The sequence below is a fragment of the Alligator mississippiensis genome, chromosome 6, assembly GCF_030867095.1.
Source record: "Alligator mississippiensis isolate rAllMis1 chromosome 6, rAllMis1, whole genome shotgun sequence".
Lineage (NCBI taxonomy): Eukaryota > Metazoa > Chordata > Crocodylia > Alligatoridae > Alligator > Alligator mississippiensis.
Window position 1 is genome coordinate 57,094,457 of NC_081829.1, and position 24,317 is coordinate 57,118,773.

The 24,317-nt window shown below is 46.0% G+C and overlaps 1 protein-coding gene across 2 annotated transcripts in view; it reads right to left on the reverse strand.

Annotated features, from left to right (window-relative positions):
* CDH23 (cadherin related 23) overlaps positions 1-24,317 on the reverse strand; it is a 565,943-nt gene that overhangs the window by 352,719 nt on the left and 188,907 nt on the right. The gene's annotated exons all lie outside the window — the stretch shown is intronic.

The window sequence follows — 24,317 nt, forward strand, 5'->3', positions numbered from 1 at the left end:
CCTGATCTGAAGGTTCATCTCTCTCACTTGGTTCTATCTTGGAGGGTGCCTGACTGCCACATTGAATCAATTACTTGCCTTATGCAATTATATGCAGTAAATAGAGTGTGTACACACACATACAGCCCTCCCTGGGTTTCCAGTCTCATCACTGCTTTTTTTTCTTTAATTGTACATCACTTTAATATTGTGGGGGGAAATTTTTTTTTAAATCAAATTTCAAAATCTGATTAAAAAGGACTTTGTGTGAAAATGTAGTCCACTTTTTCAACCAGCTCTTGTTAATATGCATCTCTTGTTGTAATCTCTATTAAGTGACCTCTCTCGTTATAGGGTGACATTGGCAAACAGCCATTATAGAGCTATAATTCAATTGAGGGGCTTTTGAAAACATAACAAACACAGCTGGAGTAAATGCGTTATCAAAACTCAAGATTGAATTACAGCCTGGATAACTGCTCTCAGCTCTGTATGCTGGTATTCAAAACATAAACAGCCTGATTCAATGCAAAATGTTAAGGAAACAGATATAATGAGCAAGACTGAGCAGGAATTTGACACACTGGAAGCAGTCTGTTCTATGTCTGATGTTGGGGAGCGCCACTTATGCTGCACTAGCTAGAGTGATTACTAGAATGCCTGACTGCATGCTGACAATTAGTCATGGATTGCAAGGATATAATGGTCCCGTATGTAGTATAATATTATAACATACCCATAACTTTTCAGAAGTATCCCATTGTAGAGAGCAAACAGCAAAGGAGAATATGCTGTTCCAAGATAAATACTCTCCCAACGTTTCCAAACTACATTTTGATACCCAGAGTTACACATTGCTAAGCCACACTTTGTAACTACTAACTACAGCACTGCTTAGCATGTACTAAGACCAGGCTGGGCTGGGCAGGGAGACAGAGAAGCAGGACCAGCATGGAAGCAACTTCCAATTTCCAACCAGTGCTGTAACCTAGACTCCTGGAGGCCCTGGGCAAACTTTTATTATCGAGGCCCCCCTCCGCCAGAGATAATGATTTTTTTGTTGCAAAAGTCTTTATCACATCTGTGGCATCAATGTCTTTAAATAGTTCATTCTCAATTGATAACATTGCCAGTCCTGTATATGCACAATATCCAAACTTTTTTTTTTTATTGTAATTTTTTTTCTGTCCAGGTCCTGGATGGCCATCTAGTTCACCCATACCTGTGTCTGGGTCTGTTTCTAACTGGACGGTAACTGCATCAGCTGTTTCCACACTGCTTTTGTTTCTCCCTGCCCTCCCTACCTATCCCAGTCCCTGCTGGAAGATGTGCTTGTACCACAGCCTTAAGAAGGGGAAGGAAAAAGGGAAGGGGAAGAGGTTGGGGTGGAGAGAAGTGATTACAGTGGCACTGGTACAGCTCCCTGCTTCAGTGAAGCTCCTCATTGTTCAGCCCCAGCACAGGCATGGACACAGGAAAAGACCTTCAGCTCTGCAGGCCAGATCCAGTAGCCGTCTAGACTGGATCCAGCCTGCAAGCTGTACGTTGCCAATGCCTGGTCTATTAGCTCTAGGCAATCCTCTTTCTTTAGCCCTATGCAATCCCACAACTTAATCTCTTGGAAGAACAGGAAACAGTCCTGGATGGCACATTTTCCAGATATTTAATTTGCCCCTGCAGTCCTCCACAAACTAAGTTCAGCACAGAGAGCATCCTCTGCCCATCCATGTTACTGGTCACAAGGTACATGCTACAATGCACAGTAGCTAATGGGTCTCCACTGGTGATTCTATTTGTGGGAGTGAAATGACATTTCCACACCTCCCTTCTCTCATCTATTTCTCTGGCATAGTGGGAAGCAGGAAAGGGAGCTGCAAGAGAGGGCAAATGGAAGAGGGAGGAAAAAAAAATATTTCTTATTTATAACTTCTCAATTGGCTCTGGCTGCTGGCCCTTCCAGGCAGTGACGTGATAAGTGGAACCTGTCACTTGCCCGCTCTCTACTTCTAGGAGCAACAAAGCTGCTTGAAGGCTCATGCACTCAACTAGAATATTTGTTGAAAGATATCAAGGGGAGGGAGGAGCAAATTAAAGCTCTGACGAACAGTGCAACTCCAGAAAGATCCGTTTGACCTAGATTGAAAGAAGTTTGCCAGCTGCATACAAAGTATGGGGCATACCCACCCAAAACTAAATGCTGGAATGATCTGTGAGGGAAACAAAATCAAGCATGTTAGCATCCTAAACCTGGGACCAAAGGTGGAAGTTCCTGGTCTGAGGGTCTTGTCTCTCCACTCAGGGTCAGACCAATCACTATATTTGGAGGCAGGAAGGAATTTTACTCCATGGTCAGATTGGTATTGACTGTGTGGGGTTTTGCCTTCCTCTATAGCAGAGTGTCACAACCCAAGGGTGTGATTTTGTTTGTGCGTGCTTCGGCACTGCTAAATTATTTCCCGCCACTCGTAGCTTTCTTTGCAGGGTGCATTTCTAGGTTGCAAAAGAGAAATGCACGGTGCAAGGAGTTCCTGCCATTCGCATGCAAATTTGTTCCCCACTATTGGCCAGTTCTAAATTATTCCCACGTGGCAGCTAGCGATTGGCTTGCTAGCCATATAAGAGGCTTGAGTGGTTTCCGCCCAAGTTGGAGGACTCCACAACCATCTGGAGGAGGAGAACTTCACATCTCGTGAAGATCTCTAAGCGCTACAGAGCCTATTGGACCCAATGTATATCTCAAGAAGGTTACAGGGGTCTGATCAACCTCTGGCCTCTCCCCGTCGCCGAACGATCCCTCGACGGAATGCCCTCCGCAGCAGAGTGGCAGACGGTCACAGCCAGGGCCGGAGCAGCTCGCAGAGAATCGGTACCAGCTTCTCCAGTTCGACTGGAGAACAGGTACAAGGCCCTGGCGATCCTGCAGGAGATGGAAGGGGAGGAGGAAACCCTTGGGCAGGAAGAAACACCACATTCTTCACACTCCAAACAGATCAAGAGATCCAAGAGGACCCAGAGGAGGAGGCGACGAGTGCTCGTCATAAGCGACTCCATCCTGAGAGGTATGGAAGGGCCCATCTGTCGCCAGGACCCCTCAGCACGAGAGGTATGCTGCCTCCCTGGAGCAAAGATTCGGGATGTGACGGAGGTAATCCAGGCCAGGATCAAGCCCACCGATTACTACCCCATGGTCCTAGTCCATGTGGGTACTAATGATGTGGCCAGGAGAACCCCCGATCACCTGATGGCAGACTACAGTGCTCTGGGCGGTGTGCTGAAGGAGTTCGGTGCACAGGTGGTATTCTCTTCCATCCTACCAGTGAACGGGCGCGGAAGACGGCATGAGAACTGCATCCGAGAGACCAACTGGCGGCTTTGGCAGTGGTGTCTCGAGGCAGGCTTCGGCTTCCTGGACAACGACCCGCACATCACGACAAGGGACATGCTCAGCTGGGATGGGCTTCACCTGTCCCCCAAAGGTAAGCATGTGTTTTCTTCTAGGTTGGCAGATCTCCTCCGGCAGGCTTTAAACTAGGCTCATCGGGGGGAGGGGAAGATGAAGGCAGGGAAAGCTGTGGACCACCAAACCATGTGGCACCCACAAGGACAGCCCAGCCTGAAGAAAGAGAGCATTGGGAACCTGAAAGCCATGGGGAGGCCAGCACTACGGCACAGGTAAGAAACGAGAAGGTAAGAATCAAAGGGCCCCTTGGGACTCAGAGCGGGGGGGCAGCAAAGGCACCAGTCGCAGGGCTCAAGTGCCTATATACTAATGCTAGGAGCATGGGAAACAAGCAGGATGAACTAGCGCTCCTGCTTGCACTAAACACCTATGACTTAGTGGGGCTAACGGAAACCTGGTGGGATTCATCCGATGACTGGGCGGTACATATTGAGGGCTATAGATTGTACAGAAAGGACAGGGTGGGGAAGAAAGGGGGAGGGGTTGCACTTTATGTCAGTGAGCAATATACATCAACCCTCATCAAGACGGAATCCAAGGATGAGGAAGTAGAAGGATTGTGGGTTAGGTTACATGGGGGGCAAGGAGAAAGGGATTTGGTGGTAGGGGTCTGCTACAGACCCCCACATCAAGGGGAAGAAAGAGATTCGGGGCTCCTGAGGCAACTCTCGGAGACCATAAAAGCTAAAGAGGCGGTAGTCATGGGGGACCTAAACTACCTGGACATCTGCTGGGTGCCACAGACAGCAAAGTCCCACCGCTCACGCAGGTTTCTAACCTGTGTACAGGACCTCCACCTGACTCAGGAGGTACACGGTCCCACTAGGGGGAATGCCATACTGGATCTGGTATTGGCAACGGGAGATGACATGGTAGTGGACCTCCAGATCGGTAGCCGTCTGGGGGACAGTGATCACCTAATAATAGAATTCACCATAAGATGTGGAGGGGGTAAGGCAACTAGTAGGGTGAAAGTGCTAGACTTTAGGAAAGCTGATTTCAATTAACTCAGGCGATTAGTCAAGGAAGCACTGCAGAGTAGGAGATTTGAAGAGATGGAAGCCCAAGAAGGGTGGCTGTGCCTTAAGGAAATGATCCTTTGGGCACAAAGCAAGACGATCCCTGAGCGAGGCAAAAGAGGGAAAGGGGCCAGGAGGTTTCCCTGGCTGACCAGAGAAATCCAGAGCAGCCTAAGGGACAAAAGGGGAGCACATAAAAAGTGGAAACAGGGAGAGATCACCAAAGATGAATATACCTCCTCTGCTCGTGCTTGTAGGGAGGCAGTTAGACGGGCCAAAGCTACCATGGAGCTGAGGTAACCCAAGTAAAAGACGACAAGAAATTGTTTTTTAGATATATAGGGAGTAAAAGGAAGGCCCAGGGAGGAATAGGACCACTGCTAAATGGGCAGAAACAATTGGTGATGGACAGAGGGGACAAGGCTGAACTCCTCAATGAGTTCTTTGCCTCAGTGTTCCTAAGCGAGGGGCACGACAAGTCTCTCACTGGGGTTGTAGAAAGGCAGCAGCAAGGCGCCAGACTTCCATGCGTAGACCCTGAAATGGTGCAGAGTCATTTGGAAGAACTGGATGCCTTTAAGTCGGCAGGCCCGGATGAGCTCCATCCAAGGGTGCTGAAGGCACTGGCCGACATCATTGCAGAGCCACTGGCGGGAATATTTGAAAGCTCGTGGAGCACGGGCCAAGTCCCGGAGCACTGGAAAAGGGCCAACGTGGTCCCCATTTTCAAGAAGGGGAGGAAGGAGGACCCGGGCAACTACAGACCTGTCAGTCTCACCTCCATCCTTGGCAAAGTCTTTGAAAAAATTATCAAGGCTCACATTTGTGAGAGCCCGGCAGGACCTATTATGCTGAGGGGAAACCAGCACGGGTTCGTGGCAGGCAGATCGTGCCTGACCAATCTAGTTTCTTTTTATGACCAGGTTACGAAACGCCTGGACACAGGAGGAGGGGTGGATGTCATATACTTAGACTTCAGGAAGGCCTTCAATACGGTATCCCACCCCATACTGGTGAACAAGTTAAGAGGCTGTGACTTGGATGACTACACAGTCCACTGGGTGGCGAATTGGCTGGAGGGTCGCACCCAGAAAGTCGTGGTGGATGGGTCGGTCTCGACCTGGAAGGGTGTGGGCAGTGGGGTCCCGCAGGGCTTGGTCCTTGGACTGATACTCTTTAATGTATTCATCAGCGACTTGGACGAGGGAGTGAAATGTACTCTGTCCAAGTTTGCAGATGACACAAAGCTATGGGGAGATGTGGACACGCTGGAGGGCAGGGAACAGCTGCAAGCAGATCTGGATAGGTTGGACAAGTGGGCAGAAAAACAACAGAATGCAGTTCAACAAGGAGAAATGCAAAGTGCTGCACCTAGGGAGGAAAAATGTCCAGCACACCTACAGCCTAGGGAATGACCTGCTGGGTGGCACGGAAGTGGAAAGGGATCTTGGAGTCCTAGTGGACTCCAAGATGAACATGAGTCGGCAGTGTGACGAAGCCATCAAAAAAGCCAATGGCACTTTATCGTGCATCAGCAGATGCATGACGAATAGGTCCAAGGAGGTGATACTTCCCCTCTATCGGGCACTGGTCAGACCGCAGTTGGAGTACTGCGTGCAATTCTGGGCACCGCACTTCAAGAGGGATGCATATAACCTGGAGAGGGTCCAGAGAAGGGCCACTCATATGGTTAAGGGCCTGCAGACCAAGCCCTACGAGGAGAGACTAGTGAAACTGGATCTTTTCAGCCTCCGCAAGAGAAGGTTGAGAGGCAACCTTGTGGCTGCCTATAAGTTCATCACGGGGGCACAGAAGGGAATTGGTGAGAATTTATTCACCAAGGCGCCCCCGGGGGTTACAAGAAATAATGGCCACAAGCTAGCAGAGAGCAGATTTAGATTGGACATTAGGAGGAACTTCTTCACAGTTCGAGTGGCCAGGGTCTGGAACGGGCTCCCAAGGGAGGTGGTGCTCTCCCCTACCCTGGGGGTGTTCAAGAGGAGGTTAGATGAGCATCTAGCTGGGGTCATCTAGACCCAGCACTCTTTCCTGCTTATGCAGGGGGTCGGACTCGATGATCTATTGAGGTCCCTTCCGACCCTAACAACTATGAATTGACTAACCCCTTCCCTGCGCGCAAGTTCCACGGAGCCTAGCAAACTTCACGTGAGTGTATTCAGAGCTCTCTGCTTCGAGTTATTTTCTTCAGTTGACACGACGGGCTCACGGTTTAGAGCCTTCAACCGGATTCGGCTAGAAGGTTCGCGTGGAAGGAACTCTAGTCCGCCTCTCTTCTTTTCTGTCTGTAACCGCAACTCAAGCAAGTTTTCCTGCCTGCACCGCGAGCATCTTTGGTGTAAGTAAAATAAACTTTAATCAACTGCTAAGCGTCTGTGCCTAATTCTAGTCCGCCGGCCTGTATTCCCCGACCCAGCGTGTCCGGGCTGCTGGCCACAGCCCACTGCACGCCCCCGAGGGCCTCGGACCGCTCCCAGCCCGTACACAGAGAACGTGGCCCTCTTCCAGGATCTCTTAAGCATATATTGACAACATTTCACAGAAGCAGGACATTGACTGTTGGGCTTCCCGTTTACCTGTGGCAGCTTAGAATGTCAAGTATGTATTGTGTGAGGGTTGAAAGTAATTCTTAGACTGGACATAAGGAAGAACTTCTTCACAGTTCCAGTGGCCAAGGTCTGGAACGGGCTCCCAAGGGAGGTGGTGCTCTCCCCTACCCTGGGGGTCTTCAAGAGGAGGTTAGACGAGTATCTAGCTGGGGTCATCTAGACCCAGCACTCTTTCCTGCTTATGCAGGGGGTCGGACTTGATGATCTATTGAGGTCCCTTCCGACCCTAACATCTATGAATCTATGAATCTTACAAGTTTAGATTATGATTTGTTTGGGATGGTTTGGATAGGGATGATCCTGCCTCATGTAGAGGGTTGGACTAGATGACCTCTAGAGGTCCCTTCCTACCCTACTTCTCTATTAACATGTGATACCTAGAGGTCATGGATGAAGGGATATGGATCACCGGACCAGCTGGAATGGAGAAAGGTGTGTTTTAACATTAGGGGATGTCTGAAGTTAAGATGAGGACACTGGCAGAGGGAGGTGATGCTTACCATTATCTTCTTGCACTGGTTCTAGACAGTGCTCCATGTCACTTCCCTGGAACGCTAAATTTATGCCAAAAAAGCAAAGAGGATCACATTCAAAACCAAACAGCTACGAGCTGACTGCCAATTTTATTTTTTGTTCTCTCACTGAAACGATTCTCTCTCCTTGGTGTTCAGGTCTACTCCCAAACCACAACCAAACAGCTCTATAACATCTGTAAAATGCTGTTTAACAACTGCTGCACAGATGAAGAAATAAACAGAAAGTATCCATGTTCACATCAGTGCCACAATAAACAGAAGAAAAATGATTGCGATGGCAAAAGGTAAAAGAAAAAAAACTAGGCATCATCTTCCTAAAATTTCTTCCTTCTGCACTGAAACTGCAGACCAGCCAGTTTTCTCTTTCAGAGTTCATTCTTATGTCCCATCCCTTTTTGAAAGAACTGAATTATTAAAGTGTGCTGCACACCATGCATACCTGGACCTAAAATATATAAAAGACGAAAATCTATTCATAGTTGGTAGTCTTGGAAGGGACCTGAGCAGATCATGTAGTCCGACCCCCTGCCATGGCAGGAAAAAGTACTGGGGTCAAACGACCCTGGCAAGGTGTTCATCCAGCCTCCTCTTAAAGACCCCCAGGGTAGGAGCCAGCACCACTTCTCTTGGAAGTTGGTTCCAGATCCTAGCCGCCCTGACAGTGAAGTAGCACCTCCTGATGTCTAGCCTGAATCTACCCTCTGCCAGCCTGTGACCATTTAGTCACTCCTGGTAGTGCTCGGGGGAATAGGGACTCCCCCAATGCCTGCTGGTCCCCTCTGACTAGTTTGTAAATGGCCATTAGATCCCCCCTCAGCCTTCTCTTGTGAAGGCTGAACAGGTTCAGGTCCCATATCCTCTCCTCATAGGGCATGCCCTGCTGCCCCTGGATCATGCGAGTGACCCTCCTCTGGACCCTCTCCATGTTGTCCACATCCCTCCTGAAGTGCGGCGCCCAGAACTGGATGCAGTACTCCAACTGTGACCTGACCAGTGTCGCATAGAGGGGGAGGATCACCTCCTTGGACCTGCTTGAGATGCATCTGTGGATGCACGACAAGGTACAGTTGGCCTTCCTGACCACGTCCCTACACTGTCAGCCCATGTTCATTTTGGCATCAATAATGACTCCAAGATCCTTTTCTGCCTGTGCACTGATGAGAAGGGAGCTCCCCAGCCTGTAGGTATGCTGCTGGTTCTTCCTCCCCAGGTGCAGTACCTTGCACTGGTCAGTGTTGAAACCCATTCTGTTCTCATCTGCCCACCCCTGTAACCTGTCTAGGTCTGATTGCAGCCTATTCCTCCATTCACAAAATGCAGAATTTCTATTCTCTGCCTAACTCTACCCAGTCTCCCTAACTCACTTGTATCTCCCTGTGTATAGGTCTTCAAACTTATTAGCAGCGTCTTTATCAGTCATTGAAGGGAAGAGCATTTAATTCTACGACCTACTGGTGAGTGTCATGGTTGTGAAGCTGGTGCATTAATTTGTGTCCATGAGCTGACTGGGAAGTTCTGATTCCCTTTTTATTAAGACAACTTTCCCCTATTAACATTTATGTCCTGAAGTAACCACAAAGGAATTCTGGACTGGCAGCCCCATCAGAAACTAATTCTTGCAATGCAACTCATATATTGGACATGTGGATTCAGGGACATTTGTCTGGAGTATCAATATAGAGTTGGTCATTTGCAAGCATAACATCATCAGTGGCAATTGTTACTGAACAAAATTAATCTGGAATCTATTTTTGAATGAAGTATTCAGGCATAATCAACAGAGAATTACCACCATACAGATGCACGAAGGTGTTATCATGCACTTTCCTCTGCCCTCTTCAGTACCTCCTCCCACCCCTCCCTCTGGATCTCTGGTGCCTGCCATAGGACATAAATTAGGCACCTTATTAACTAGAAAGCCCAGTTTCCCTTCTGAGGAAAATGAGAGTAGGAAGCTTACAGTACCTCTATGTTGTTGGCGTTGGCCTGATCGCTGCTGGAACAGTTTGCCCAATTCTGGTATGCACCGTTAAAGGAGGATAATGAGCATACCACTGGAACAGGTTACCCAGAGAGGTTGTGGAATCTCCATCCTTGGAGGTTTTTAAAACCCGGCTAGACAAATTGTTGCTTGGGATGATCTAGTTGGGGATGCTCGTGTTCTGAGCAGCGGGTTGGACTAGATGATTTCCTGAGGTCCCTTCTGTGGCAGAAATGCCACCGTCTGTGTCCCTCTCCAGAGATCTGTCTCTGCCAGCGTGAGAGGCTGGGGTCGAATTCCTCAGGGCGGGGGATCGGCCTCCCTGTCTACATGACAAAAGCCTGGTGCCTCAGAGGCGGATGCTCTGGTCACCTGGGGAGGGGGAGGGAAAGCCCCACTCACCGGCCCAGGTAGCCAGTGATGCTTTTTTAGATTGGTTGGTGAGTGGCCAGCACTGGTAGCTTCAATTGGACCAGGCTGCTGAGGTCAAAGAGGTTATAAAAAGGCCTGGTCCAGGAAGAAGGCAGCCATTAGCCATGCGGTCATCCAGGTGAATCTGAAACTGGCTCTCTCCTCATAACCGCATGCTCAGAGTGACCTGCCTCCCGAGGAAATCTCCAACCACCTCGGGATGATGTGTGTGAGTAAGCTACTCGAGATCAGACTAGATATTTAGCTTACAGTAACTCAGATGCGCGTTTAAACGGCTACCTCAGCCATACTGGTTTGCTTTATGGGATTCCTCTAATATTGCTCTACTTTTTACCCTGTTTTCACCCTACCCCCTGTAATCAATAAAGTTCTCCTTTGTGACCGGTGTGGGAGACTTATTGAGGGGTGGGTCTAAATTATGCCAAGGAGGCCCCTTAGGTCTGTGGACTAAGGGAGACTTCTTCTAATAAGCCCCTGACTTGGGGAAGTGCCCCAAGTGCCTGTATTGGGTCTAGTACCCATTGGACGATCAGGCCTGCGTTTTCCAAGGTGTGCAGAGCCAGAATTGGGTCCAGAGCCTTGGATGGTGGCAGTGGAAACCCCAGGCTAGAGGGTGTGCTCCAGGGAAGGGGTCGGCCAGACGTGAGGCACCCCAGGGAGGACACTCGGAGCCTGGCAGGTGGTTGGGCGCAGTGAGGTGGGCTGCTCAACGCAGGAGCGCCCCCTACTGGCCCACCACACCTTCCAACCCTAATTCTCTATGATTCTGTGAGGAGAGCCATAGGAATAATGAAAGGCTGAAAAGCATGCCATCTTGAGAAAGAAGCTGAAAATTCAATCTAAGCCGAAAATTCAATCTAAGCCAACTAAAGAGAAGGCTATAGGGAGTAACTCAATCACAATCTGTAACTACCTTCAAGGGGAAGATTATTCTACCAATGAGCTCCTTCCACCTACCACACTACCACCTACCTATCAGAAGCGGACTGGCCAAGTTTGCTGATGACACCAAACTTTGGGGAAAAGCATCCACACCAGAAGACAGGCAGGTGATCCAGGCTGACCGGGACAGGCTCAGCAAGTGGGCGGACGAGAATCTGATGGTGTTCAACGCCGATAAATGCAAAGTTCTCCACCTTGGGAAGAAAAACCCGCAGCATCCTTATAGGCTTGGCAGTGCTATGTTGGCTAGCACTATGCAAGAAAGAGACTTGGGGGTCATCATTGACCACAAGATGAACATGAGCCTGCAGTGCGATGCTGCGGCTAGTAAAGCGACCAAGACGCTGGCTTGCATCCATAGATGCTTCTCAAGCAAATCCCGGGACGTCATTCTCCCCTTGTACTCGGCCTTGGTGAGGCCGCAGCTGGAGAACTGCGTCCAGTTTTGGGCTCCACAATTCAAAAAGGATGTGGAGAAGCTTGAGAGAGTCCAGAGAAGAGCCACGCGCATGATCAGAGGTCAGGGAAGCAGACCCTACGATGACAGGCTGAGAGCCCTGGGGCTCTTTAGCCTGGAAAAGCGCAGGCTCAGGGGTGATCTAATGGCCACCTATAAGTGTATCAGGGGTGACCACCAATATCTGGGGGAACGTTTGTTCACCAGAGCGCCCCAAGGGATGACGACTAGGTCGAATGGTCATAAACTACTACAAGACCGTTTCAGGCTGGACATAAGGAAGAATTTCTTTACTGTCCGAGCCCCCAAGGTCTGGAACAGCCTGCCCCCAGAGGTGGTTCAAGCGCCTTCATTGAATACCTTCAAGAGCAAACTGAATGCTCATCTTGCTGGGATCCTATGAACCCAGCTGACTTCCTGCCCTTTGGGCAGGGGGCTGGACTTGATGATCTTCCGAGGTCCCTTTCAGCCCTACTGTCTCTGAAATCTATGAGACAAAATTACAACAGAATTCAATGGCAAACACTGGAAGCCAGACAAATTCATACTAGAAAAAAGAAACAATTCTTAGTAGTGAGGACAATTAAAACTGAAACAATTTATTAAAGGTTGTAATAGATTTTCCAACATTGATAATTTTTAAATCAAGATTGCAAGTTTTTGTAGATGATAAGCTCCAGTTCAAACAGGTATTAACTCAGGTAAGTCCAATAGCCTGTGCTGTACATGAATATAGTTACAGGTGAGATTAGATGAGCAGAGAAGTCTCTTCTGGCTTTATAGTTCATTAATCTAAGTAAACTAGAAGTCTCTAGTGATTAAAGGAACATTCATTAATTCAGAGAATCCCAAAATAACTTTATCTTGAAAAATAGCATTTTTGAGGTGCTATAGCTTCTCTGAGGTATAGCGCACTGAGAAATGAGGCAAAGGGAGAGACAGGGCTAGAAGACAGCCTGTTTTAGTGTTCAGAGATTATATTAGGTCAGTCCTGATTTAAGACAGGAATGATGGGAACACAGGATGGCCTAATGAAATCATAAACAAATGCTAGGAATGTGAAAACCTGTCAATCAGAAAGCTCAGAGACTCATACTGTCAATTCATTTGCTTTTTCTTGTTCCCTAGTATGAGCAAGGCAGTGGATTTTCAGTTTCAGGAATCTCTGACTGAGATTTCATTGCAAGAATGTCCTAGTAAGCTCTCAGTTAAAATGGGGTAGGGAAGCTCACTTCCATGTTTTAGTTTCTGCCTCCAGATGTAGGTTTCCAGTAATGTCACCACAACATTATTTCATCTGTGCAATCATGTGCAAACCAATCCTCTTTCCAAGGTAGAATGCTAGGGAAAGGTTTTAGATTGCCTGTCCTTGCTTAGATTGCCTGTACTTGTTTTGTGCCCTGACCTCAAAGACAACCTACCTCATAGCTGATGCGTCTATGGCCATTGACCGTCTGACCAAATACTCTCTGTGTAATCACACCAGGTGTCAGAATCAGAGGCAATTAAGCACTTCTCCATGTAACAGCTTCAGAGTTTTTTACAAACATTTTCAGAAGTGTTGGGCACCTCCAGTTCCCACTGGTCACCCTAATTACTACATTGCATTCTCTTTGCAAAGATTGCTGCTTAACATTAATGAAAATGGAGCAAAGGAAAAGACAGTTAAGCAGGCTAAGTTAATGCAATAGTGTTTAAGCGCTGACCAGGATGTAAATGTTGACCTTGGTTCATATTTTACTGTCACCTAATTCTCCCACAGGCTCCATGCCATTTTACTCACCTGTTGCAACTTGCCAGCTATCTAGATTTTGAATTATCTGGGGCAAGATCTATCATTATTACTCATTTGTGAAATACCTGGCACAATGGGGCCCTGTTCCCCCAGCTATGGCATAAGAAAAATAATAAAATTTGGTGTCGTCCTAGTCAGTAGTGAATGTGTGAACAGATCCCAAAATTGTTGCACAATTCAGCCAGAATGGCTGAAGACTAGGTACCCAAAAAAATAGATGCTACAGTCAGATATAAAGGTCATTTAAAAGAACAAGAACTGGCTTTTTATAATCACCTGAATGGAATTTGGCCACATTTCCTGACAGAGAAGATGATTAGAACTAGGATTTGAATCCATTCATTCTGTCATGGATTTGAGGTGAGGTGGTAACAACCATTACTTTTAATGACATTCTATCATTATCAATTCATCTGTATAACCCTTCTGGATAAGTCCATTAGTTCATGTTTAAAGCTGGCATTCCCATGGAAGTCTGCAGGGTGACACTCTGGATTGCAAATGACTTCCATTAAACAGGGTGTTAATACAATGAATTACAAATGAAATCATAATGATAGGATACTGGCAGTATTACTTCTTCTCAATATTAATTGGGTGACACTTTATTTTAATGGTACATTAATTAATGTAGAATTTCAACGGAAGTCCGCATGACACCCACATTAATACAAATGAATTCATTATCATTGGTGTTATTACAAGAAATGACAAATAAATCTGTAACAGTGGGACTCTTCAAATAATAATCACGAATCATTAGGTACTGCATTCATTTACACAGCATATTGCAAATATATACATATTATCTCTAGATGTGTCTGTACACACACTTTCTTTCTACAGAAGGTTGGTATCTTGTGTTCTTTCCCTGAGATGGCTCTTCCACATTTCACTGACAATCTTGAATATTTAGCCCCTCTCCTGTCCCTCAGGACACAGCCACCACCACCTATATTGGCTGAGGAACACTATGAACTATAAATTAATTCTGATTCAGAGTTAATCCTTATTAAAGCAGAATGGTATTTCTCCTTCATTCCCAAGTATTCCACATGAAAGCTCTGTAACAGCTCTAACCATTCATGTCAGGGTGTCAAACATTAGGATTAGATTTTGAGAACCTGGACCCTCTATATGACTTGATCACCTGTTAACTCAACTTTTTTTCAAATTGCAAATGCACTATATTAAACCAATCCAGTTAAACGACGACTCCTTACCCTTAACTCCTATTTCACCATGGCTGTTTAAGCATCTTCTTTATTCCTCAACACAACCCATGACTGCAACATACTCTAAAACCAGGCCTTAAACTGCAGATCCCATCTCCTGACAACTTTGACCTCATCTTCCCAACCCCAATATTTTTCTAGCTTTATTGATAAGGTGCTAGCTAGGGAGACAAACAGGAAACAGTGTGTCAATCAAGAGAGTTTGTTTCTAAACAGTTGCAGAATTGCAAGGTTACAAAGTGGTTACTGAAACGAGAAGGCACCTAAAAGAATTTAGAAAAAGGAGAAAGAACCTAGACTGCAACAAGCAAAACTGCATGAAGACAGGGCTCTCATCCCTCTTTCACCATTGCTTTTGCTGAAAAGTCTGGTTACTATACCCAGTGGCTGAAATAGCTTTTTACTTCAGCAGAGAGCTGTGCAATGTTGTTCACTTATGGATGAGAAGTAGAACAGATATTTTTCTCGAAGAAAATCTTTTAGAAGTCTGAGATTTATAGGCTTCATAGACCAGAAAAAACTCTTGCAAGGGAACTCTCTGAAATCATGTGAACAAATATCATTCCCAACCAAGTCTAAATCAGAACCCATATACTGTGTAGTTAAAAAAAAAAAAAACCAAAAAAACCGCATCCACTTCTTGAGGGTGGCTTTCTTAACAAATAAATGGTCAACAACAAACTTCAACTCAGGACTCCTCAACAGGCTTAGCTGCTTATAGGATACCTGTCTCAGAAATGGCCAACTCTAGAGCCATACTCCACTCCTAGAGACCCACTCCTTATACCCAACCAGAATAATGAATCACTTACCATAAGGCAAGATCACATGCACAACCCTTTTCCAGCCAGATAAATATCCCTCAAGAAAATACTCTTGTAAGGTCTCACACTCCAATCTTCATCGTATTTGTTGACTTGGGCACCATGATGAAAGTGTTCTATGCCATCCTTTCAGCCACTGGTCTCCATTAGATAAAGCTTGTCAATTGTTTTAGCAAAAAAGACTATTTCAACAAATACCATAACAAACATGTTTAATTCACAGATCTGACTTTCCAAATAATTTGGGGAAAGAAAATCACAGAGCTGATAACTGGGAAATAAAATGTAAGCTTAATACAAGGAGAATGTGAATATTCAGAATATTTAAACTGTAGGAAGTTGAGAAATTGCTTCTATAAAGAAATTGCTTCCATCACAGTACCACACATGGCAATGAACTCTAAGCATATATGAGAAAGGGCTGCTTGCCTTCTCCACAGATGTCTGAAATGGTTCTTACTGTCCCTACCACAAAAAAGGCATGGCTTAAAAGCAGCCATGTAAGTAGGGGTAAGCAACTAGGCACAAATCACAAGCACCAGTTTTGAGGGATGCAAGAATGGTAGCTGCCGCCCCAGGCTCCACTGCCGCTCAGCGTGCAGAAACTGCTAGTTGTGCCTCTAGGCCAGAGGTTCTCAAACTGTGGTCCGTGGACCACCACTGGTCCATTCAGGTAGTCTGCAGAAAGGTTGCGGAGCAATCAAGAATATCTGTACTTGTAAGGTAAGACTACTGATATTAAAATACAAGTTGTGTGCTTTGATTTGTAGGACAAAAAAAAGTTTATTAAGTGGTCCGCCAAGACCCTCAGCAATTTTCATTTCAAGTGGTCTGCGAAAAAAAAGTTTGAAAACCACTGCTCTAGGCTAAAGTATGGCTCAAGCATTTTTACCCGTGACATACCCTGTCCCCAAATTTGATTAAATGAGCCTTTGAGATGCACTCCTGGAGTGCTCTCATATCTTCAGAGGTGCCTTTCAACCCCAAGCCCCTCTCTGGCATCTGCTGCTTGACCACTCAGAACAAACTGAGGTGCTCCAAGGGTCACCACCCTGACTGATGGCACTTCAGCTTTACCTGCCTCACTCAGGTCTTGCCAACTCTTATCAGTGGGAATTTTGCCAGCTAGAAGAATTACACCCTTGTCCGGTCATGATCTTGGAAACAACAGATCCACCCCCTTCTTTGGAGGAGCTAAATGATCAATTGCTCTGGAATCACCTTAACACTGGCACTAATAAGTCATACAAAATAACAAAACGATGTCTTATCAAAACAAAAGGAAATACAAGAAATCAGTACCCATATACTGAGATACAAACAGAGATATAAGAATAAGTGAACAAAAGGGAATATCATAACCAATGGCATAACAAGAAAAGTTGGCATCTGGTGCAAACCGGATGTGGGTGGGGGAGTTCCCGAGAGCAAGGGAGGGCAGGAAGGGAGGTGCAAGGGTTCTGAAAGCTGGGGGCAGAGCACAGTGTCTTCTCTCTCAGGGGAGGGGGAAAGCCATAGTCTTATCCATGCCAGGAACTCCTAAACAGTCCCCAGTTGAGCTGCTGCTGCTGCTGGTACTGCACACACTGCCCACCCCAGCTGTTGCTCTTCAACTAGCAGCAGTAGCAGCTGGGGACTGTTCTGGAGTTTCCAGCATCGGTATGCTGCAGAGGCACAGACGCTGCAGGGGTGGGGGGTGATTCTGGCATGCCTAACTTGGCGTTCGCCCACCCCTAGTTCCCTACTGATCAGAACAACAATTTGATCTTACTGTACATCTTAAACCTAAGAATGCAACTTCTATTAATCTCAACAGGTTAGAAAGCAGCCCCTGCCTCTGACCTTCCTGTCAGGATTCCCTGCAAGTTCTGCTATCAACTGGTTTCACTCAGCCCACTGGCTGAGGGCCTAAAGTCTTCCCCATACCTGAGAACAAAATAAACTAACACTCATTTCTTACCTGGCCATTTACATACATTTTCTATTGGATTATTGGGCAACTTAAATTAGGCACATAACATCCTGTCCCCAAAGGGTGTATCTGCTGCCAGACAAGAAGTCTTTGCTGGTCAGTATGACCAGGAGAATATTTACATCCTTTCAGACATACCCCCGGGATATTGTCTCTCACTTAATCTCCCCACTGTGAGAAATGTCCTTCCCTGAATAGCTTCTTCTAAGGTGTTAATCTTACTGGTCTCTTCTTTCAAAATGTAAATTCATCACTGTATGGGATTGTCCCGTTACCATACAGCATATTTTAGGTACTATATCTTTTTAGGTGATATACAGCATAGACATCTGAAGAGACCTGAATGCACCTGGACAGTACAGGCATGAGCTCTGCAGTATCAAGTGCAAGAATAATAAGCTACTAGTCAAAGAGAAGGGTGGCCAGAAGAGTTGTGGGGGAATGAAACAAAGGGGTTTCGCATGCCAGCAAAGGGGAGAGGGAATTGAGGTCAGTTAAGCCTTGGGAGAAACACAACCTCCTGAACACTCCTAAGGTTGAACCTCAGCATGGGCCAGATTCAGGCTCAGCAACCTGAAACAGAACAAGCAGAATGCAGAGAAATCTTGTCAGACCACCAGAGCAGGAGCAATGTTTCAGAGTATTGTTTGGGGAACTCTTTTATCATTCAGTATTTTATTTACAATTTTATCTGTTTTACGACAAAACTCATTTTTATTGTAAGATGTCCTGAGCTTTTTCTTGGGTAGGGGGAAGGTAAATCAAATAGATAAATAAAACATTTCATTGAAATGTATTTGAGAGTAAAATCACAGCTTGAAAACACATGTGGGCAGGTTTCTAGGTGGGGAACCAAATCTGAAGTCTGAACTGTCATGGGATAAGTACTGAGGGTGGGTTCCTCCCCCCCTCAGTCTGGTAAGTGTCATTACCTTGAGGCTGTAATTGAGATGCAGAGAGTTCCTGCACAGTGACAAGGCTCTTTGAATGATTCAAACTTCTGGGTTTGTTTTTTTTTTAACCAGTCTAGGATCTTTCATGTCAGTTTAGATAATTGTGTTCACTTTGGTTTATTTTCTTGTCTACCAGGATTCCTGTGTAAAGGGATTTCCCAGAGGATCCAAATCACAGACTACGTTCACTTACGCATACATGTGAATTGAGGTTGAGCAATGTTTTGGAGTTCCCATCATTCATTTTAGATAATAAAAAAACAGGCTCAAAAGTGAGTTTCTGGGCAGGGATGTGTTAAGAGTAATTCCCCTTCTGAAATTTATCTTAGAACTAAGGTTCACACTATTCTTTTTGCACAGATAATTTAAATTCTCCTTTTCACTGTCATGAGCCCCCTCCTCCCATCTGAAAGAATGTGTTTTGTCCTGTTTGTTAAGTGTGCTGGGCTTGCTCCTTTATTATCAGAAATAAGAGCAGGAAATTTTATTGTCGGTTATAAACTTTAACAAAACCTATAGGCAGAACAATTACAAATAAATCACACTTTCCCCTCCCTACCTTCTCTCCCCCTTCCCAACCTTCCTCTTCATTTCCCATTACTGTTAAAAAAGATTCTTCACAGCTGACAAAAACAAACTTTGAATGTATATGTGCGAATGTGCATGAGAGGATCAGGAAAGCAAGCCAATGTTCCTTTCTTTCCCTGCTCCTCTAAAGTGGATGCCCAGAAATCTAAGGTAAATAAAGTATAGATGTGAAGTCAATGTGCCTAAGTTTAGCACACAATACATCCCTGTGTGGATGCTCTCATTCAAAAAAGTTTTAAAGCAGTTTTAGTTTGCCATAGCTTAATTGGAACTAGTGCTATTACAGAGCGGCTACACAGGAACTTATTGTCATGCGCTCTAACATACATGCATTGACTTCACATCAGCTGATGCACCTTAGCAACTCATGTTGATGAGCCCTTAGTCTCCATAAAAATACTTCCAAGAAAAGAAAGCATCTTGGAGAGCCCTTGAATGTCTGCCTTCTTTGGTAGGAGACTCAGTTAATTATTATGGTCTAGAAATACACCCAGGTGGGTTATTACTCTCAACACAGTGATGAACAGAACACAGAGCAATGACTATTCACACCTCAGGTGACTGCTGGGTGGAACACTTTATTACCCTGACTACAAAGGCTAAGATGATATAAAAACAAACAAACTTAAAAAATGAAATAAAAATATCCCAAGTGCCCCAAAACCCAGGATTTAGGCTCCTAACTTAAATCTCCCTTTTTCAGCACCTGCAAAGGTGGCTTGACCTGCAAAGCACTAAGCACCCAACAGGTCTCAATCATTCATATAAGAGTTAGTCCTAAAAGTGGGAAGCATCTGCACGAAGCTGGTTTCTGGAGGAAACAAAATTCCACAGCCAAAGGGTTGTTGTGTCTTCCTCAAGCTCCTAAAAGCTTGAGATATCTTCCTCAAGCTCCTAAAAGCTTAATGCTGTACAATGTCATCTCCACAGATGCTGATGAGTGCACCTGCCATGGACAGAGGGAGAAACAGGCAAACAACTGGTAAGTGGAACAGTACATGTTGGATAAGAAGAACAGACCTTTATGATCATTTATATTCTTTCATTAGTTCTTCCATCAGTGCAAGTAAGTGAGCGTTGTTGCATTCACTTCAGAAAGCACTGTGTGAAAGCTAGAAGGAGACAAAGTTAGTATCCAAAATAAAAAATGTCAAATGTTCTGGTTGGGTTTTTTTTAGAGCTGAGAAACAGAATTCAAGGGGACAGGGCTTGTTCAAAGCAGGACTTCCCAAACTGTATCACAATATGGCAGAGGAAAGGAAGAAAAAGGAATTGCTTTGTCTTGGGACTTGCATGCGACTGTCCAACAATATCAATAGCTATGTTTATTATTGGGCACAAGTCTCTGGAGAACAAGCCATCCAGGAGCTTGGGCAAATTTTTAAACCTGAGAGAAACTTGAGGCTTAAAATGAAGCAGCTGTAGGCACATATTAAATACAAAGGGAGGATCCAGACATGTTGGAAAACACACTGCTAAGCACTGGAAATTTTCCAAGTGCTTGTTTAAGTTACTTGCCACTGACCACAATATTTAAAATCTCAGCTTCTCTCACTTGGCTGGAGTCAGCCAACATTATGTAGGGTATAGCTCATGTTCACGTGCATATTTCCCCTCCCTCTTGGGCCTCCTACCACTCGAGAGGATAAAAAGGCATAAAATACTAATACAGGCTAAAAAGACTAAGCAGATTTTTCATAGTAGGATTCAGGTAAATATGTTTTTATTCAGAGTAGACATAAGCCAAGAGGTTGACTAGTATGAGTAATTGGGAAGATTCTCGTAGCCTCTCTCCCTAGTTTCCCTGCCTGCCATTGCCAGATGCTCCTCACAATATCAGGCATGAGGTACGTAGCATCAACTGTTAAGAAGAACTACTATTACCTGCTTGTTCAGAAATGCACCAACAAGCAGCAAGAAGTGGCTGCCAGCCCAGCTGCCAGTTTCTCTTTCATATTATTCTTTTTCAGGCCAGGGCTAGGGGCATGAGCTCCTGACCAGACAACACAGCCAGAGTTATTCATTTCTCTTTCAGTCATGCCTAACAACAAAAAAGCTTCTGTAGAGCTTCTACCCTGACTGAGGAAGCATTGAGATATAAGCTTCCCAAAAACTAATATTCACCATCTTTTATAAAATGGTGCTGACAGAGCAGAATACAGTAACTGTGAGCTTGCAGTTGACAATCCTACCACACTCCTTCCTCCCAGCTAATGACTCCAGCCAGGCGAGAGACTGGCACCAGACCTGGCATTTCTCATTCTCGATCAACATGTTGATGTTGGCCTCCAATGAGCCACTTATAGCAACCTCCATCACCCATTTGTTCTCTTTTCAAAGACCTTCATGTTTCCTCCCAGACCACCCCTCATGCCTGAGAGAAGCTCTCTGGAAACACTTATAAAGCTACCCCATCAGTCTCCTGCAAACCATCTTTAAAATTGTCCTTCACTGCAATGCTGACAAAAAATTTTTATATCAGTTGTTTGGTGCCATGTTGAAACCACTGCCTATTGCACTGGCCAATATTGTCTTGTTTCCTTGGTATTCTCCCATCTGTCTGTGTCCATCCATCATCTCTTTCCTTATATTTAGATTGTAAGCTCTTGAGGCAAAGTCTGTATTTTGTTCTGAGTTGCCCAGCATCTAGTACCATGAGGCCCTTGTCCATAAATAGGGCTCCTAGGTATTGTGGTAATGCAAATAATAATGAATTATAATACAAATACTAATGAACAATGAATGAACACAGCCAGCATTTGGAAAATGTCTCCTAGTAGGAGAGGCTGAGTCAATGACACTGATCTTATAGATTCATAGATGTTAGGGTCGGAAGGGACCTCAACAAATCATCGAGTCCGACCCCCTGCATAAGCAGGAAAGAGTGCTGGGTCTAGATGACCCCAGCTAGATGCCTATCTAACCTCCTCTTGAAGACCCCCAGGGTAGGGGAGAGCACCACCTCCCTTGGGAGCCCGTTCCAGACCTTGGCCACTCGAACTGTGAAGAAGTTCTTCCTAATGTCCAATCTAAATCTGCTCTCTGCTAGCTTGTGGCCATTGTTTCTTGTAACCCCCGGGGGCGCCTTGGTGAATAAATACTCACCAATTCCCTTCTGTGCCCCCATGATGAACTTATAGGCAGCCACAAGGTTGCCTCTCAACCTTCTCTTGCAGAGGCTGAAAAGATCCAGTTTCTCTAGTCTCTCCTCGTAGGGCTTGGTCTGCAGGCCCTTGACCATACGAGTTGCCCTTCTCTGGACCCTCTCCAGGTTATCCGCATCCTTTTTGAAGTGTGGCGCCCAGAATTGCACGCAGTACTCTAACTGCGGTCTGACCAGCGCCCGATAGAGGGGAAGTATCACCTCCTTGGACCTATTCGTCATGCATCTGCTGATGCACGATAAAGTGCCATTGGCTTTTTTGATGGCTTCGTCACACTGCCGGCTCACGTTCATCTTGGAGTCCACTAGGACTCCAAGATCCCTTTCCACCTCTGTGCCACCCAGCAGGTCATTCCCTAGGCTGTAGGTGTGCTGGACATTTTTCCTCCCTAGGTGCAGCACTTTGCATTTCTCCTTGTTGAACTGCATCCTGTTGTTTTCTGCCCACTTGTCCAACCTATCCAGGTCTGCCTGCAGCTGTTCCCTGCCCTCCGGCGTGTCCAATTCTCCCCATAGCTTTGTGTCATCTGCAAACTTGGACAGAGTACATTTCACTCCCTCGTCCAAGTTGCTGATGAAGACATTAAAGAGAATCGGTCCAAGGACCGAGCCCTGCGGGACCCCACTGCCCACACCCTTCCAGGTCGAGACCGACCCATCCACCACGACTCTTTGGGTGCGACCCTTTAGCCAATTCGCCACCCACCGGACTGTGTAGTCATCCATGTCACAGCCTCTTAACTTGTTCACCAGTATGGGGTGGGATACCGTATCGAAGGCCTTCCTGAAGTCTAAGTATATGACATCCACCCCTCCTCCTGTGTCCAGGCGTTTCGTAACCTGGTCATAGAAAGAGACTAGGTTGGTCAGGCATGATCTGCCCGCCACAAACCCGTGCTGGTTTCCCCTCAGCATAATTTGCCCTGCTGGGCTCTCACAAATGTGAGCCTTGATAATTTTTTCAAAGACTTTACCAAGGATAGAGGTGAGACTGACTGGCCTATAGTTGCCCAGGTCCTCCTTCCTCCCCTTCTTGAAAATGGGGACCACGTTAGCCCTTTTCCAGTCCTCTGGGACTTGGCCTGTGCGCCATAAGCGTTCAAATATTCCTGCCAGTGGCTCTGCAATGATGTCAGCCAGTGCCTTCAGCACCCTCGGATGGAGCCCATCCGGGCCTGCCGATTTAAAGGCATCCAGTTCTTCCAAATGACTCTGCACCACCTCAGGATCTACGTATGGAAGTCTGGCGCCTTGCTGCTGCCTCTCTACAACCCCAGTGAGAGACTTGTCGTGCCCCTCACTTAGGAACACTGAGGCAAAGAACTCGTTGAGGAGTTCAGCCTTGTCCCCCCTGTCTGTCACCAATAGTTTCTGCCCATTTAGCAGTGGTCCTATTCCTCCCTGGGCCTTCCTTTTACTCCTAATATATCTAAAAAACAATTTCTTGTTGTCTTTTACTTGGGTTGCCATCCTCAGCTCCATGGTAGCTTTGGCCCGCCTAACTGCCTCCCTACAAGCACGAGCAGAGGAGGTATATTCATCTTTGGTGATCTCACCCTGTTTCCACTTTTTATGTGCTCCCCTTTTGGCCCTTAGGCTGCCTTGGATTTCTCTGGTCAGCCATGGAAGCCTCCTGGCCCCTTTCCCTTTTTTGCCTTGCTCAGGGATCGTCTTGCTTTGTGCCCGAAGGATCGTTTCCTTAAGGCACAGCCACCCTTCTTGGGCTCCCATCCCTTCAAAACTCCTACTCTGCAGTGCTTCCTTGACTAATTGCCTGAGTGCATTGAGATCAGCTTTCCTAAAGTCTAGCACTTTCACCCTACTAGTTACCTTACCCACTCGCTGTCTTATGTTGAATTCTATTATAAGGTGATCACTGTCTCCCTAATGGCTACAACTACATCTCTTCTACAACTTGAGTTCCTACAGCAATGCATGGTTTCAACACACAGTAAATTGTCATTTTTTACTTCAGTTTTTTTAAGTCAGTAGAGATGTACCTACCAAAAACCTATGAGCACCGCTCATTTCCATAAAGTTTAAAGAGAACCACTTCTCTGAGGCAGCTTCATGTTCCTAATACAGATCTGCACTCCTCGTTCTGGGGACACAAGAATTGGCTGTGGAGACAGGGTGAAGGAAACTTCACAGTTTGATGCTCCTAGAAACCCACCTTCACATTTCTCTCTCCTTCCCCAAACCCGTCCAGGCAGCACCTTTTCCTCTATTTACCAAATACTGTCCCTTCTACTCTACCATTAGAAACATGTTTGTCTTTCTCCCTCTTGATGGAACGTATAATTCTTCTACCCTTCTTGATCTACTGCCTACTGTTCAATCAATTCTGGAAGCAG